Raw genomic sequence first — 19588 nt, forward strand, 5'->3', positions numbered from 1 at the left:
TTGTTTTGCTTTTTGTTTGTAGTTTGAGTTTTCCTTTTTGTGTGTCTTGGTTTTGGCCCATCGAATCTTGTGGAGTTGAATTCTTCTTCAAGACTTGATCATCTTTCTTGCTTCCAAACCGCATCGCTTTTGGACCATTTTCTAGCAAGATATCATTGTCGGTTTCCTTGACAGTTTCTTGTTACTGGTTGGTAGTTCTTGTTACCGATTGCCTGGACCTATTTTGGTGATCTACCAGAACCCCTTCCGAAGCTTGTAGAGCCTTGGGCATTGATTCCAAATTTCCTTGGTGTGTGGCCGACCTTTTCCCGCGATCTACGTTTCATCCTTTGGGTTTTTCGGAGGAATCTCTTGGCGGAGGCCGACCTTGTTATTTTTACACGTTAAGTCTTGTTCTTTGGGTTTTGATCCCTTTTGGGCCAACTGGATCCTTTGGATCGATATATATAATTGTAATTGTGCATTAGAATGTAATTAATTAGAGAATCAAGTAGCTAGATTATGTGTAGAAGATAGATCTCACGATTCAAGGTCTCGGTTGTGACCTATTTTGTATGTTCTACTAGGCCTATGAGTTGTTATGTTGTAACCCAGTTGTTGTCGGTTGGTTGTAATCATTTTTCATTCAATAAAACAATCTGTTATGCATTGTATCCATCATATCTTTGTGTTTCCGTTGTGTTTACTCTTGTTGATCGGTCTGAATTGATCTCTTTGAGGTCCCTCCTCACCGGTGACTGCTTCAAGTACCAGTATCAGAGTGAAGTTTCATTTTGGAGGCTATGTGTCCTAAAATTTTGTTGTAGGGTGGCAGATTACGGATTTGATCTGCAGCTACAAAGGACTAGCATGAACGATGGTGCAAAGAGGAGCTAGGAATGGTGGAGCACGTGGGAATACAAACCCTTATTGTGATGGAGATGTTCTGAGGTATAGAATCCCGATTGGAAGCCGTGGAGACAACCCAGAGAAGAGGCCAACATATTGAAGATGTAAGTAAAGATGAAGGAGAAGAAGCCTCAACAAAACAAGCTAACCTACCGGCGGTTGATCCGGATGACGAAATTTTTTTGAGGGTTTTGAGTAGGGCGAACACTAAACCTCATTTTACCCCACCGAAATATGATGGGAAGTTGGATTCGGATGAATTGATGGATTGGATCTCAGAGATGGAGAAGTATTTTGATTTTGAAAATACTACAGAAGAGAGGAAGGTGAAATATGCCTGTACCCGATTGAAAGGTCATGCATCTCTTTGGTGGGAGCATTTGTAAGTTGATAGATAGAGAAGAAGTAAAGAGAAGATTAAGACATGGGATCCAATGATTTCTAAGTTGAAATCAAAGTTTATGCCAGTTGATTATCAAGTGAATCTGTTCTGAAAGTTGCAGAATTTGAGACAGAAGGAATCTAGTGTGAACGAGTACACCTAAGCATTTTACAAGTTGAATATCAGATCCGGACATGTTGATGACGAAGTTGAACAAGTTGCAAGATATTTGAATGGATTGTAGATGTCTATACAAGATGAACTCAGTTTGATCAAATTGGAGAGTGTTGAAGAGGCTTACCAGTATGCTTTATGTTAGGGTTTCAAGCAGATCCAAAGCAAATATGAACTAACAATTATATGCAGATTTAAATACAAAAGATAAAGGAATAAAACAGGACACAGATAACACAAAGATTTAACGTGGTTCACCCAGAATGGGTTACGTCCAATCTTTCTTATTATCCAGCAAAAATAGTACATCAACATCACAATGCCTTAAGAATCCCAGCCGCTTGTAACATGCATGTTTAGGGCACCAAACAAAGTTTGCCTTTTTAGGATACGTGTTGAGTGTACAGTACTTTGTTGATCAGTCACCACGTATCAACACTCTAAAGGCAAAAGAGAAGTTAAACAAAAGACATGAGAAAAGGCATGATAGACTTATAAAGCATTGAGAGGGGGGTGAATCAGTGATAGCAAAAATAATAACAAAAAAAACCCAAATCGGTAAAAATAATTAACCAGTTTACTTAAGACTTTGCATGCAATTCAAAGTGTTATAAAAGCATTCACAACAATTAAAACATTCACCATAAAATAAGTGTTTATACGTGGAAAACCCAACTTGGAAAAACCACCGTGAGATGGAACTCACAAGTTAACTATCTACAAAAATAGGTAACTGACCGATTAAGATCTACAAAGTGCTCTGTTAGGAGCGAATCTTGTGAAAGATCCCAAAGCCCTATTAGGAGATATACCTGGTTAAAGGTAACCTCAATGGAGGATTTAGATCCAAGTTAATGAATGACCTTGTTAGAGGATTTCTACAATGAAACTTGTTAGAGCTTACCCGGTTAGGGGATTTAACTATTGTAGTGATTAGAAAACAATAGGTGGTATTATCTAGAAATAGCACATTTTGCTTGTATATATCCTTTTATGCTCACTTAATATTGTATCACCGACATACTCTACAACTCCTTCAATAATTCACATCAACTCTAACTCATAACATCACTTGTATCTTGCATATCAAAATAACTCATCACGATGCCTTTTTATAGACATTAGATTTCATGTTGGCTTCAAGAACCTCATCACAATTTCCTAGGTTCAGTGTATCTAGACAATCTTCTATAACACATCACAAATCATCACTAAAAATGTCAGTTAGAGATAACACATCACGAAGGGTGATAAATCATCACACAATCTGTGAAACCGGTTGGAACACCAATACCGATTGAGTGTTGACCGCTTCCAACTCACATATCGATTGTCTCCATTTGCCTCCTTGTCTCTCTCCACTGCATCTCAAAACTGGTGATGATAGAATTGTCCAAAACTAATTGTCTTACCTGCATATACCAGTTGACTAAATATACCAATTTAGACATCTTCATACCGGTTAGACTTACTCTATACATATGATACACGTTTGTAATATGAAGACTTAGGAGTAGTACAAGTTTGACTTAGCTAAGATGACTATGACAATATGAACATATGTGTGTGTATATGTGCCATCAATGACAACACATAAAGGCATCCATCATCAAGCCAAAAATCTCCCCCTTTGGCATTGATGGCAACACTTAGAAAAAAATTGCAACTAAGTGTGCTTACAAAAATGTACAGACTCCCCCTTAACAGTACATACAAAACTTTGACCTCTTAAACTAACTCTACTCCCCCTTTGACAACAAGGTAGAGAAGCGGAGGTGGAAGGTTTACTAGAGGAAGATTTCAAGGAGGAAGAGGATATACTAGAGGAAGAGGAACCAGTACAGATCATAGCAAGGACAAGGAAGTGAAAAAAGAAGGTAATTCATACCGAAAGAATGATAGAAATTTCTACCAGAGGAGAGAACTGGATGGTTACCGGAATGAGAATTTTGGAAGACAAGACAAGAGGACATTCAGAGGAACCTTCTTTAAGTGTGGAGGAGAAGGACATCGTGCATTCGAGTGTAAGAAGACAGAAACTACTAGAAGTGAAGTAGTGGTGGAAGAAAACCCCATCGGATCAGACAATAAATCGGAAGATGGAGAATTGTTGGTGATGAGGAGAGCTTTGTGTCATACCGAAGGAGACGAAGAGCCCTTGTAGAGGAAGAATCTATTCAAGACCAGATGTAAGGTATCCAGTAAGTGTTGTAAAATTGTTATTGATAGTGATGGTTCAGATAATTTTGTTTCAGAAGAAATGGTGAATAAGTTCAAATTAGAGAGATTGAAACACCCTAAGCCTTATCAGATAACATGGATTCAAGATGAACATAAGTTGTTAGTAAGTGAACAATGTTTGGTGAAATTAAAAATTGGGAATTAACATGATGAAGTCTTGTGTGAAATTGTGCCTATGGATATTTGTCATCCTTTGTTGGGTAGACCTTGGCAGTTTGATAGACAGGCAGTACATGATTGGAGGAAGAATACATACACTATTGTGGCCAATGGGATGAAGCAAACCTTGTTACCTTTGGAGGGACCTTTGAAGAATCAAGTCTGTATGAATGTTAGAATCTGTTTGGTAGATGAAAGGAAATTCTTGGATGGATTGAGACATGAGAATGTGTGTTTTGCCTTAATTCCTAAGAAGACTAAGAAACCAGAACCAGAAGGAGAACACCTAGAAGAGATAAAAGATTTGTTGACAAAATATGAGGACATCATTTTAGATAATGTACCTGATGGATTGCCACCTATGATAAGTATTAGTCATTGCATGGACTTGGTTCCCAAAGCTAGTTTGCCTAACATAACTGCACACCGGTTGATACCGACAAAGAATGAAGTACTGAATAGACAAGTGCAGGAGTTGTTGAAGAAAGGTTAGATCAGGGAGAGTCTGAGCCCTTGTGCAATACCAACAGTATTAGCACCTAAAAGGAGTGGAGAATGGAGAATGTGTACTTATTCCAGAGCAATAAACAAGATCACAGTGAAATATCGGTTTCCTTTGTCTAGGACGGATGACATAATGAACTATTTGAGTGGAGCAAAATACTTTACAAAGATAGATTTGAAGAGTGGATATCATCATATCAGGATCAGAGAAGGTGATGAGTGGAAGACAACATTTAAGACAAATGAAGGACTGTATGAATGATTGGCGATGCCTTTTGGATTGACTAACGCACCAAGTACTTTCATGAGGTTGATGAATGAGGTATTGAAGAAATTCTTGGGTAAGTTTGTTATTGTGTATTTGGATAACATTCTGATTTTTCAGTAGGACAAAAGAGGAGCATTTGTTGCAGTTAAGACAAGTTTTGCAGAGGTTGAGAGAAGAGAAGTTGTTGATCAATATCAAGAAGTGCACTTTCATGAAGGATGAGTTAGTCTATTTGGGATTTGTGATATCTGAGGATGGTTTGAAGATGAACCTTGAGAAAGTGAAAGCAATTGTTGAATGGCCTACACTAGAAAGTATTGGAGAGGTAAGATCATTTCATGGATTGGCTAATTTTTACTAGAAGTTTATCAAAAATTTAAGTTCATCTTGCAACCCTGTGACTGCAACCATGAGAGGAGATCAGAACAAATTAAAGTGGAGCACCAGAGAAAACAAAAGTTTTGAATTGTTGAAGCAAAAAGTGACTGAGCAGCCCGTGTTAGCTTTATTGGATTTCAATAAAGTATTTCAAGTGGATTGTGATGCAAGTGGAATAGAAATAGGAGCAGTCTTGAGTCAGGAAGGGAGAGCAGTAGTCTATTTTAGTGAGAAATTGAATGATGCCCAGAGGAGATATTCAGTGTATGATTGGGAGTTTTATGTCATAGTTCAAGCCTTGAAGAAGTGGAGACATTACTTGTTTCCTAAGGAGTTTGTGTTGTATACAGATCATCAAGCTTTGCAGTATTTGAACAGTCAAAGTAAGTTGAATCAGAGACATATTAGATGGATAGAACTATTGCAGAGTTACACCTTTGTGTTGAAGCATAGAAGTGGGAAAAGTAACAAAGTTGTTGATGCATTGAGTCGAAGAAGGAATTTGCTGACAAAGATGAGAGTGACAGTATTAGGATTTGAAGACCTTATATGATGATGACCCAGATTTTGCAGAACCTTAGAAAGCTTGTAGAGAACCGGTTATGGTAGATAGAAGCAAGTGGTTGGATTACTTCATTCGAGATGGGATGTTATTTAGAGGAGTTTAGTTGTGTATACCTAAGAGTTATATGAGGGAGAATTTGATAAAGGAGAAACATAGTGGAGGACTTGTTGGACATTTTGGCATTGACAAAACAGTAGCATTGGTGAGTAAGCGGTACTTTTGGCCCCATATTCATAACGATGTTAAGAAATATGTGAATAATTGTAGAGTTTGTCAAGTTGCAAAGGGTAGTAGTTAGAATGTGGGATTGTATAAACCTTGGATAGTACCGGTAAGACCTTGGGAGGATATAAGTATGGATTTTATACTTGGATTTCCTAAGACACTGAGAGGGAATGATTCTATATTTGTGGTAGTGGATAGATTCTCAAAGATGGCTCATTTCATACCCTATAAGAAGACATCAGATGCATTGCATGTAGTAGACCTATTTTTCAAGGAAGTGGTGAGATTTCATGGATTACCTAAGAGCATAGTTTCAAATAGAGACACTAAGTTTGCTGGCTATTTTTAAAAACACTTTGGAAGAAGATGAAGACATATTTGAAGTTCAGTTCTAGTTTTAATCCATAGACTAATGGACAGACAGAAGTTGTTAACCAGAGTTTGGGAAACTTGTTAAGATGTTTAGCGGAAGATAAAACTGGAAGTTGGAATTTAATCCTTGCACAAGCAGAGTTTGCCTACAACAATTCAGTGAATAGAGGTATCGAAAGAACACCTTTTGAGATTGTTATCGAAGTGCATCCTAGAGGTATATCAGAATTGAGAGACATTAGCAGTGAAGACCAGAGAAGTTCATAAGTAGAAGAATTTGCAGATCACATGGCAGCATTAAATATTTAGGTTAAGTAGCATTTGGAAGACATGAACAACAAGTATCAGGAGAAGGCAGATGAGAAGAAGAGACATAAGGAATTTGAAGTTGTCAATGAAGTGATGGTATATCTAAGAAAATAGAGATTCTCGGTTGGAATTTATAATGTTGTAGATGAAGAAGTTTGGCCCTTGCAGAATTTTGAGGAAGTTCAGTTCTGGAAATGCATATGAAGTGGAGTTACTAGATAGTCTAAGTATTTCACCTATGTTTAACATTGCAGATCTTCGTGAGTATCATGAAACAAAATTTAGTGAGAACAGTGTTGCATACTTGAGGAAACAGTTGCCCCATAAGGAAATGAATCAAATTGAAGATATTTTGGATAGTAGGATTGGGCATAGTACCCGGAGCAGTCAGTATAAGGAATATCTTGTGAAGTGGAAGGACAGACCAGGTGAAGATTCATCTTGGATTTCTTAGGAAGAGGTAGACCGCCTTGGTTTCCCTCTGACCCCAACAAAGTGAGAGGCTCAAATTTTCAATAACCCCAGATGTCTGATGCAGGAGCATCCCTGGTTCATAGCAATCTTGCATCAACCAAAAACATTTTCCTTTATGTTTTGCTTTTTGTTTGCAGTTTCAGTTTTCCTTTCTATGTGTCCCGATTTTTACACACTGGATCTTGTGGAGTTGGATTCTCCTTGAATAATTTATCATCTTTCTTGCTTCCAGACCACATCACTTTTGGATCATTTTCCGGCAAGATATTGCTATCAGTTTCCTTGACAGTTTCCAGTTACTAGTTGGCAGTTTTTGTTACCAGTTGCCTGGACCTATTTTGGTGATCTATCGAAACCCCTTCCAAAGCTTGCAGAGCGTTGGGTGTTGATTTTGATGTTCCTTAGCATGTGTCTGACCTTTTCCTTTGATCTATGTTTCATCCTTTGGATTTTTTGAAGGAATCTCTTGGCAGAGGCCGAGCTTGTTATTTTTACACTTTATGTCTTGTTCTTCGAGTTTTGATCCCTTTTGGGCCAACTGGATCCTGTGGATCGATATATAATTATAATTGCGCATTAGAATGTAATTAATCAAAGAATCAAGAAGCTATATTATGCATAGAAGATAGATCTCACGATTCAAGGTCTCGATTGTGACCTATTTTGTATGTTCTACCAGGCTTGTGCGCCAATATGCTGTAACCCAATTGTTTCTGGTTGGTTGTAATCAATTTTCATGCAATAAATCAATTTTTTTTGCATTACCTCCATCATATCTTTGTGTTTCCATTGTGTTTACTCTTGTTGGCCAGTCTGGATTGATCTCTTTGAGGTCCCTCCTCACTGGTGACTGCTTCAGGCATTTATTCCACCAAATTTGCTTGGGGCATGGTCTCGACCAACCTCATCCCTTATAATGTCAAAGCTTTTCACTCAACAAGACTTGATCCCTAGTGGGCTCATTAATAATCTTTCAACTTCACCAAAAAACTGAGGGCCCATTGATTATAATTTTCTATTTGAACACATTCGTTAATGTAATTAAACACATGTAAGAAATAAAAATGAAAACCCACATTACTAAGAGCATTTGTTATAAGAACACTGCAATTTAGAGAATTAAAAAGAACACATTTTAATTTAAATTAGAATACATTGCATGCTCGTGTTTATTATATTTAATCATTAGACTAAGGTTGTAAACCAATTCAATAAAGGGGTTGGTCAAGGGGAACTTGACCCTTGCAATTTGCCAACTTCTTGAGGTATTTTAAATATTGACAATCCTTAAATACCATTAAACATTAGATATTATAATGAAATAGGTCATAGATGTTTCTCATATAATAAATTATATATGTGCCTTTGAGATCAATAATGCACTACTTGAGATCAACACTGAGACACTTAGGATCAAACCATGTAGGATTTAGGGTCTACATGATAGAGAGCATATTAAGGTACTAGGGACACCACGCCTTCCTCATAATCACATATATTGTACCCTTAGGGCCTCCTTACCTTTTTTGTTTGTTTGTACTAGGGTAAAAATCATGTCATATACCTTGATGATTGTTCCTATTTCATGAGCTTTACATGATTATCATGGGATATTCTCCTATTTTTATGTCACACATTGCTATCTATAATTATATCTTATTAAGGATACCTTTAGTTTTATTGTACTTTTTCTCCTCTCCTCCAATTCCTTCACACTTTGTATTCAATTGACTAGAGGGGGACATACCATATCATTAGCATTCCTATGATCAAATATTAAACACTGATTTAAGATACATAAAGAATCATTAATGTTCCTATATTAATCTTAATCATATTAAATGACCATCCCTGAAGTGTCATGTACCACATTATTATCATTAGACTACGTTGAGGATTTCAATATCACTTTTTATATAGATGAAATTCCTAACCCTTATCTTGTCCACATTCACATTTTGCTAAATTGCTAAATTAAACTTGTTGCCTATTTCAATGTGTTTTAACAATTATTCATTGCATATCTTACAGTTATATTTTGTATGTTCTTATATAGTATTTGCATTAAGGAGATAAACATACAAAAAAATTGAAACGAATGAATATTTTTAATAACATCCACAAGGCCGGACAACCTATGAGACCCACAGATAGCTAGAAAAGCATGTGAAGCCCAAACAAACACAAATGGAAAATTGTGTCTACTAAACCTCTTTCTCCTTCTGTAATTTGTATCTTTTATTGTGTATCTTGATTAGGAAATATGCAACTCTTGTTATATTTTATTCATTAAATAGACTACTCAAGGTGTCTACATTTAATGTCTCAACATAATTGATCTAAATGTCATTAAAGGCTAGACACTCCATGATGTAATGCCATTCTATCTCCACCACCCCTTGAGGGTAATATCTACACCTTCTATCTTCCCATTCTTCTTTTGGTATCATCCATCTCACCGTTTTGCATCTAATTGTTGTGAGTTGGTCCTTATTTGAGCAATTAACATTTTTTTCTTCCACTTTATGTCCATTCCTATATAGTTCTTTTGTTTATGGTCATGTGAGGGATTAAAATGTTTGATATAGTATTCCTTTTTCCTCCCTATTTGACCTATCCACATGTTTTCTTTGAATTTGTCTCAAGTGCACATATTTCTTTATTTCTCCATTGTTATCTAGGTGAACATTTAGGTTAATGCCCCATTTATTCATCCACTTAATGTTGTGTTTCATACATGTGCTCTTCCTTTTGTCTAGTCTTTCTCCTGCTACCAATTTTGGCTAGCAATGTACCTCCATGTTTTCTAACCTCCTTATGTAACTTAGTAGCTGGAACATAGTTGATGCTTCAATAGTGAAAGCCCCCACCTCTGCTAGGACAATCTCGTATGGGATAGAAGACTTAATCTTGAGGCTGCAAGAAAGTAGAAGTGTGGAATATCCTTCCTAAACTAATTTATGAGAGGAGGGATGCACAAAACAAAGTAATCATCTAGTTACAAGGAAATAAACACAAAAGTCACAAACCATGGCATAGTGTTTCATATGTAGAAAACCCTTTTAGGAGATAAATCCACACTCTTAAGCAAATCAATGTACTATTGAGTAGTCAATTATTACACTTTCATATTCTTAACCTTTATACATGAGTGTGATTAGTAAGAGATTCAAATAAATTCTAGTAGGATAATAGTATCTACAAATTTCACTATTAAACCTCCATCCCAAGCACTCAATAAATAGGAGAAGTAATATGTGACACCATTAAATGTAATTAGGAAAGTATGAGCTAAAACTACCCAAAATGTGGCACCCAAATCTCTAGTTAAAAATTCAACTCCCAATCACCAAGATGAGCCACGAGTTAAAAATAAAACACATGGAATGAATAAATCCACATTCAAAGCTATCAAATTTCTACAATCCATTCAAATCTTGTATTCAGTTTCTGGATTAGATTGTGTGAGCAATTTTTCACCATTAACGTTTCGAATCACACTTTGTGATTCATCATCAAGATGCAAGAGAGTTTAAGGGGTCCCTCCCTTTGGCTCATCTAAAATTAGAGCAGGAAAATCCCCCGATGTTGGCCCAAGTCAAAAAATCAGTCAATTAAATCCCACTGACATGTATATAAGAGGGATTTCCCCTCTCATTTGACAGATCATGAAATTCAATCAAGCATCTGAGCATTCAAGAGAAATTAATCATTTCCAGTCTTCCTTCAAGCTTTGGAGCAGCAATAGAGACAAGATTTCAAGAATTGAAGAGGAGATCAACATTCTACTTCATGAAACCCAAATTCCATGTGGAGGCAAGAAAAACTTCACAAGGAAGTATAAGCATTTCATTTTCAGTCAATTCAACATCTCCTCAAAGAGGAGGATTTCTACTTTCAATCATTTCATTTACATTACTTCAACCACTTGGTTAATTCCAAAATCAAGGTATGATCTAAAGACAAACCCCTATTCCCAAAACATTTCCCTTTGTTTATGTGTGTAGGAAACAAGTACGCAGCTATACTTCTAGAAATAAGTTTTATTCGCAGATACTGAAAAACACTTTTCAACGCGTGGAAAGTTCGGAGGACTGAAAGGAGGGCACCCCATTCCGGACACATGGTCCTTGCAACTTTTGTCGGATTTTGTAGAGAAACTTCAAATCATCTCAAACTTCTCAGATCCAGGTGCACGACTGAATCCTGAATCTGTAGCTCGTTGTTTTTCTCATACTTTGTCTTCATTTCCAGCAGTTAATCTTAATTCAACTAGTCAACTTACAAAAGAGGGTCAATTGCATTCCAATCACAATCAATCTACTTAGTATTCAGTCCTTGCATCATTTAGGATTGGATCAAGTAGATTCATCCCCCTCTTTTGAATGTAAAGTCCCCCTCAAGTGAAAATTGAACCTTAGAAAAGTTCCCACCTCTTCCCCCAAGTGGTGAATTGGCTAACGTTCCCAATTTTCCACTTTACATTTTGGTGAACCCGACATCTTACACCCTTAATTTTGATTTTCATTTTTAGTATATGCAATTTAAAATTCCAATTTTCATTTGCAAGCTTAATTTCCTTGCAATTTTTAAAAATTTAGAGGTTGAATGCACAAAAACCCTAATTTTTAGATTAAAAAATGAGCTTGTTATTTGTCTAAATTGGATTGATTGTTTTAGATCTGAGAACTCTTCAATTTTACAATTCAAGTTTTCATTTACACTTTCAATTTTCAAAAATTTAAAAATTAAGTGGTTGAATCACAAAACCCTAATTTTAATTTTAAAATTGACATTGTGGATTGTGTAGATCTTGAATTAATTTTCAGATTTGAGTCTTGGCTTTACTTTCAAAATTCATTTTCCCTCCTTCCAACATTCACATTTTCAAAATTTTCAAATTAAGCGGCTTATACAACAAACCCTAATTTTTAAAAATAAATTAATCTTGCGTAATTTCCAACTTTCTTTAAAGCATTTAATTGATTCAATTAAATCTGAAGCCTCTTGTCTTTCTTCCAAACATCATTAAAGTTGGCCCTTAAGTGTGCCCTTTTTGTTGTCCTTTCAACTAATCCTTTTATCAAACATTCTAAGTGTGTCCTATTTCGACCTTCAAGGCTTAATTTTGCATATCTTGGCATCTCCAATTTCCATATCTTGGCATCTCCAATTTCCATATCCTTCTAGAACTACCATAAAAATAACAATATCTTGCTTCCACAAAAAATTTTAAAAAAAGTTGGTCAGACTGTGTGCTTGGACCAAGTCGCTACCTACTTGGTCCCGAATTGTTCTACTCAAATTTTGGGAGCTTGTTTTGACTGTATTTTACTACAGAATTCCAAAGATTTGTGAAATTTTATTGATTTTAGGTCACCCTAAGGTCGAAAACAAATCTAAATTTCAACATTTCCATTTTCAATTTAAATTTTAAAATTAAGTGGTTCACTACACATACCCTAATTTTTAAAATTAAATTGATTTCTTCAATATTTCAACATTCCAAAATCTCAAAATTTTAATTTAGAGGTTAAATTTGGACAACCCTAATTTTTATTTTTATTTTCTCTCCTTTCAAACTTTTAAAATTAAGAGGTTATTTAAACAAAGCCTTAATTTTAAATTTCAAATTCCTAGAAGATTACATTATTCTTTCCAATTTATTTTTCCTAATGCATGATTTTTTACTACTATTAGTCCTACCTATAGTATCCTCATTAGAAAAAGTTGTAGAATTAAGGCTGCCCAAGGTTTAATTACTGTGTAGGGGAAAAAGTGAGACTAAGTATGGAAACCCTGATCCCACTCTCATACACACTCATGGAATAGAAAAGAGCCTAGAGAGGTAACGCACGTTGGCTACTTCTTATGAGAAAGAGAGAGTCGTGGATTACCTCTTAGGCTTTATATTCCTTTGTTGTAAATGAGAGAGAGGAATGATGCAAAATGCAATCTAACCTAGAAAGCAAGTAAGCAAGCAAATCCTAATCTGAGAATGCAGATCAAAGAACAATTGATACATTGCTGCAAAGTACAGTTCAGAAGGCAAAATCAAAGGTGCACCTGTGTCTAAAATCTAAGCAGAAATGTCTGGGACCAAGGTGCCACGCCACTATCCTGATTCTGCAATTCTGGAGATGAAACTGATAGGAGGGATTTTGATACCTGCAAAGTGTTGTTCTGTCAAGTCCTGCTGACAGAGAGAAGGACCATGGCACCACACCACTATCCTAGGTAGGACCAAGGCACCACGCCCCTATCATTGGGGTTTCTACCAAGATCTACAACCCAGAATTGTCCCTGTGTGCTCTTCCGGTACTGAAACTTCCAGTGATGCTTGTATCTGAACCTGTACTTGAAGCTGAAAAAGAGGGTTTGGGTGGCTATATAGGGTTTTTCCTTAGTCAAACCCCCGTATTGGTGATTTCCACCTCCATGAATAGTCGATAATGTACTGAAAACGTGTGTGCAAGAACCTTGTGTGTGTGCAAGTTCCTAAGAATGAAAGTAAACAACCTAGAGCAACCCTAAAGAGTAAACCCTAATTGCTTATAATTGACAAAGTAAATGCTCTAAATCCACGATGCAAAGTGATCTAAAGCATGAATGTGAATCAAAATGAAGCTTATGCAAAGACATGAAAACAACACGAAACCATACCCAACCCCAAGAGAGAGGTACAAGCCAAGCCGTTAGATATGATGATATTAGAGCGCATCCCAAAGTTACAGTTGATTTCAAGATGTTTTGATATGCGAAATCGAGCCTAAATAGTCAAAATAAGACATGATGCTCTGCAAAATGGAGGATTATTAGAAAAACCTGTTTGATTGCTATACACACAAAGAGAAGCACAACAAATAGATGTTATTAATTAGTGTTAGCAAATCAAAGGTTAAACACTATCCTAAGAAAGCATATCAAGAAAGACACTACACAACAAATAGAAAGCTAAATGAATCTAAGAAATGCAAATAAACATCTCAAAATGCTCTCTACTATGCTAGTAGCTTCTCCTTCCTTGTTCCTCTCATCTCCAAGTTCCAAATGAGTGTAGCTCTCAGCAGCTTTTTGCACTATGGATGCCTTATGGAGGTTCAAGATTGAAAATGATTAACTATGCAAATGCCAATGTAAAACAAAAGCTAAAATGAGAGATTATCTAATTAGCTAATATTAATTTTAAGCCAAAAGAGTGAATGTAAATGGTTATACTAAAATTCTCTCTCTAAAATTGACTATAAGTTAAATGAATGCAATTTTTCAGGATCTGCATTATGAAGAAATGAGCTCTATTTATAGGAAAAATAAAGCGATGGATGGTTGAAATTGAGTAATCTCAACAAGGGTCAAGATTGAATGGTTTGAGATGCATGTGAGGACTTTCAACCCATCCCAGGATGACAAGTGTCAACATGAGAGGGGTTGAGAGGAGAGGGAAGAAGCATTAAATGCTTGACATGACCTGAGCATTAACTCGGGAGGTAAGGTTAAGGTTGAGTTGAGTGAATAAATTCATTATCCAAAGAATAATGCTTTTATCCAATGGATAAACTCTTGTGCAAGAGTTAGTGAGGATAACCATGGTCAAAGCAATAAATGCTTGAGGAGACACATGGGTTACATGAGGGTTGAGTTAGGGGTCAAGTCCCTAACCATGGGTGCAAGTGGATTTAACCATAAATGGTTATGTAAGAGCCATTATTGGTCATGTAAGAGCCATTAGTGGTTTGTAAGACTTTAGAGGTTAAATTGTTGAACACATAAAGCATTTAATGCTTTTCAAAGACTTTGGAGTCTTTAAGAAGTGACTTCAAGTTGCTTAGGAATGTGACAATATTTAGGGGATGGATTATGATAATTAGGAAGGGGTTAGAAGAATCTAGAAGGGGATTTAGGTTTGCAAGTGGGTTTGGTGGGTGAGGGAAAATAGGACTTTTATTAAAATAAAATTCATTTATTTCAACAAATAGGTGCAACTTGCATTTTTAGGAGAATGCAAGTGGGGGGGTTTAATGATTTAAATAAATGTTTTAATTTATTTATTTAAAAGAGGAAAGGGGAGTAAATGAAATAAATAAGATTTATTCATTTAACTGATTGTGAATTTAGTTTAATGAATTAATTAAAATAAATTGAATAATTTATTTAATTAATAGGAGAATGTTTGAAGATGAATTAATTAAATGTTAATTTAATTAACTGATGGCTAGTGGGTTTTTAATCAAATAAATATCAAATATTTATTTAATTAAATTGGACAGATTTATGTGACTACAAGACATAATTAAGGTTTATGATTAAATGATTCATTGGAGGAATAAAATGAAAAGGGGCACACTTAGGGTAAAGGGCCCAACTTTATAATATGTAAAGTGACGAGACATGACCTTAGATTTAATTAAATGCTTAAAGGGGAATTAGAAATGCAAGATGCAAGACACATTAAGGCGAGTGCTAACCTAAGTGTGAAATTGTACCACCCTAGCAAGGGTGTACAATTTACGACACTACATTTAGCCCCCACTTTATCGATCATATGACACTATGTGCATATGCAAGCTAAAGTACAAAAAAGTAAACATCATTTGAAAAAAGGATAATCCATAAGTTGTCAAACGAAGCTCCCAGCGGTATCTGCAGTACACAGTTAGGAACCACACCCTACAAAACCACATGTTAGATCGCAAATTCACCTAATGCTTACTAAGGAAGGTGATGAAATTTGCAGGTAGCTATATGCCCCCCTGTTTCGACTTGCTTATTAGTAAGGTGAAACAGGGTATCATGTTTTCCATAGCGAATTGTGATAAAGATTTTGATGAAGCAAGTTCGCAACAAGGCTTGATTACTTATCCAAGAATGTTATGGAACTAATGTGGAGCGAGAGAGTGAACTCGCGATTCCAACGCTACTGACGGTACGAGAATCAGAGCTTCCTAGCTCAAGCTATGATAGATTGAAGAAAAAGTGCAGAAATTAGGGTTTTAACTTAAAAACATAAAGTGAAAAAGTGCATAACACATAAATATGAAAGTGATACCTTCATTTGTCACTTTCTAACTTGTTGGCACTATTCACTGTAGAGGAGCCCATATACAAGCCACCATACCTCGATGCTGACCTGAGCGACCTGCGAGGATGGAGATCCTACGCCAGTCCGTACTCATCGGCCAACTGCTCGACAAGGTGAGTTGACCATCTGTTGACTCCATTTGACATTTTCATGTTTTTATAGTTTTTATAAGTGATAATGTCATCGCCTAGTCTGGGCCCAAGCCCTTCCTTTGGACACCTAGGGGTCACAGGGCACCTTGGTCCTCCAAGGGCGCCATGGTCCCTATTCGAGGCAACCAACAATGACACAGGATCAAGCGATGAATGCTAGAACTAATAGAATGATTGCATTGATTAGATGATGATAGATGATTGATCGATTATTGATGATAGATTGCTTTGAATTTTGCACATAATACCATACATCTGTGAGCATACCGTCGGTCTTACCTTTCGGAGCCTTCGGGAGAAGATCCCAAGGTTGACAACGGGAGAGAGGGATTTACTACATGCAGTGGGCTTGTGGGATGAGATGACCATGTTGGCCATTTGATTCCATTCTGCGATGTTGATGGTACTGATGGAGAGGTGGGATGTAGACACCTCAACATTCTCACTACCTATGGGGGAGATGACGGTCACCCTTGAGGATGTATACCACATTCTGCACCTTCCCATTAGAGGAGAGACTGTGAGATACTGATCCGACTGGACATAGGAGGATTACATGAGAGAACAGGTATATGTTGTGGGGAGAGTGATACGCAACGATACGAGGGGCCACATCATGGTCAGCTGGCTCCTACACCCTACTGGCGAGGTTCCATTAGCAAGGTGACTCATGATTGCAACCCTTGCATTAGTTTTGTGCCCTAATGGGCGTGACACACATATGCATGGAGGACTCATCTACTCCATACGATCTATGGAGAGACACAGGAGAGTATACTCTTGGGGTCAGAGCATGATTGCACATCTCTATCACGACCTTGTAGAATATGTGTTCAGATAGGGATGCAGCCTGATGACATGCACGCTACTACAAGTGTGGATGTTTGAGCATATTACTTGCACTAGGCCTAGTGGAGCCCCCATAGAGCTAGTCCCAGAGCAGCCTAAGGCATATGCTTATCCTCTTACCTATGAGTGGAAATTCAACAATCTCCTATATTGGAGGTTGAGCTTAGATAGATTGACAGTGGGTGGAGTCATATGGACACCCAACCTCAAGATGTACATGTGGGCAAGGATACGCAGACAGATGTTCAACATGCAGAGGAACCGTCTACTAGAGGGGCAGTACAGCCACATAGTCGTTCCCTTCTACTTCGACTGAGTTTGATGATAGTTCAGGTTCGAGCAGTGTGTTCCTACTGATGTTCCTGTATACATCTAACACTCATGCGTGATGTTGAGGCTAGGAGCCATCCCTAGGCCTACCAGTGATGAGATCGACATCACAGATTCAGATGGGTCAGATCAGGACATAGTGATAGATTATAGAGACAATCAAGGCGCGCACCGATGATACATCACATGGTGGGGGAGGACATACCTTGGAGCCATTTTCCCAGTAGACTTCCTTGGAGGGAATCCCAGACCATGGAGATAGTTAGGCAATAGAGAGGGATCTGATGCATCTGAGGAGGGCTTAGATGATCAGGCTAACGACACAGAGGAGCGGGAGGTACACAGAGATGGAGATGATGAGGAGGATGAAGAGAAGGAGGAGGAGGATGAGGACAAGAATGAGAATGAGGACAAGGACAAGGACGAGGAGGTTGAGGAGAAGGATGAGTCAGATGTAGTTCCTCATCACTTTGGGGAGGATACCATAGCCCTAGATCCACCGAGTGTACCACTGCAAGTAGAGAGGGACCCCATAAGGGGTCCCAATCCTGGTCCCCATCAACCCACACCTACTGTACAAAGATAGTATGAGCACGAAGAGCCTAGCAGGTCCCAGTCTCAAGCGCTCACTGTCCATGATCCCTACTAGCGAGAGGGAGATCCAGGTAAGGTGTCCAGTTATTGATTTACTTATGTATCTTACCTATTTTAGATTTGATGATATAGAATCTTACTAATGAAAAATATCTTTGTATCTTGCAGCTACCATCCAGGAGTGGCATTCTCTAATTCATAATGTAGTGACATACCTTATTGTGACTGTACACATTCCTAGTTCCTCACAAATAGTGCGCATAGCCCAGAGGAATGCAGGATGACATGAGGACCTTTTCTCCCCTATTCGAATGGAGGTGGAGGTCCTACGAGAGAGATTATGATAGACAGAGCGTGACCTAGCAGCGTCACAGACAGAGGCAACCACATACCAAGGGATCATGATGGAGAGGGATCGCAGGAGCTCCTCGCAGAGTCACTCTTGGTCCCTATCATGATACACCCCCATGGGACCACTCCCATGGCCAGATCAGGAAGGGGCATCTAGCCACCATCCTCCAACTACTAGTCCTGGGGATAGGAGATGATTTTGATGTATTGATGTATATATGATGACACTCATGATTATGTTATTTTAATGCTTGAACACTATATGCATTGTTTGGATTAGAAGTAACATATTGAGTAATGGGCATGTATATCTGATTTTAATTTCCATGTGATTGATTTCTCAATGCTTCATGATTGAATTGATACATGTGTGATTTAATTAAATAACTAAGTTTTTAATTAAATGCTACTTTGATGATGTAAAAGAAGAATGTATTAAGCCTGAGAACTATATAAGTAATATGATTTAATTAACTCTAATTAAACACAACATGATATAATTCTACTTAATACATAAGAAATTGTATAACATGCTAGCACATATGAAATGCAAATCTATTATCATTTACATAAAAATAATCCAAGACAAACAATACAGTAATGAAATGTGATTGTTAAGAATGAAGTAATGTAGACCAAACAATATAACATCATTCCATCTTACATACTTTAATGAAGACATGCTAACATATTACCCAATTTTGAAGAAAGAAAAGACATAGAAAGAGAACAAATAGCAAACTAGAAAGAAAGAGAAGGAAATAAAAATAGAACTAGGAATAGTATCTATGAAGGTGCATAGCATTTATGGGTTCTTTGAGAGGCGTACCTTCCATATCTGTTATCCTATAAGCACCTAATCCATAGACCTCGACAACAATGTATGGTCCAAGCCAATTAGGGATGAATTTTCCTTTCTCTTCGGGTAAGGCATTCATGTCACGCGGATTCTCGTAAAGGACTAAATCCCCTAGCGAGAAGGAACGTTGAATAACCTTATCATTTTATCTTCGTTGCAAATTTTTATGATATGCTTGAATATGCTCAAGGGCATTTATACGCCATTCATTGAGCATCTCAAGTTGTTGAAGTCTTTGCTCTCTATAGGAATCATCATCCACTATACCCCTAAGAGAGACTCTCAAAGAAGGAATCTCTAACTCTAAAGGCATAATTGCATCAGCACCATAAACAAGATTATAAGGAGTACAACCCATAGCAACATGTACACTCGTGCGATAAGCCCACAAAGCATAGGTTAATTGAGTATGACAATCCTTACCTTGCTTGTTTA

This window comes from Cryptomeria japonica, chromosome 7, assembly GCF_030272615.1.
Source record: "Cryptomeria japonica chromosome 7, Sugi_1.0, whole genome shotgun sequence".
NCBI lineage: Eukaryota > Viridiplantae > Streptophyta > Pinopsida > Cupressales > Cupressaceae > Cryptomeria > Cryptomeria japonica.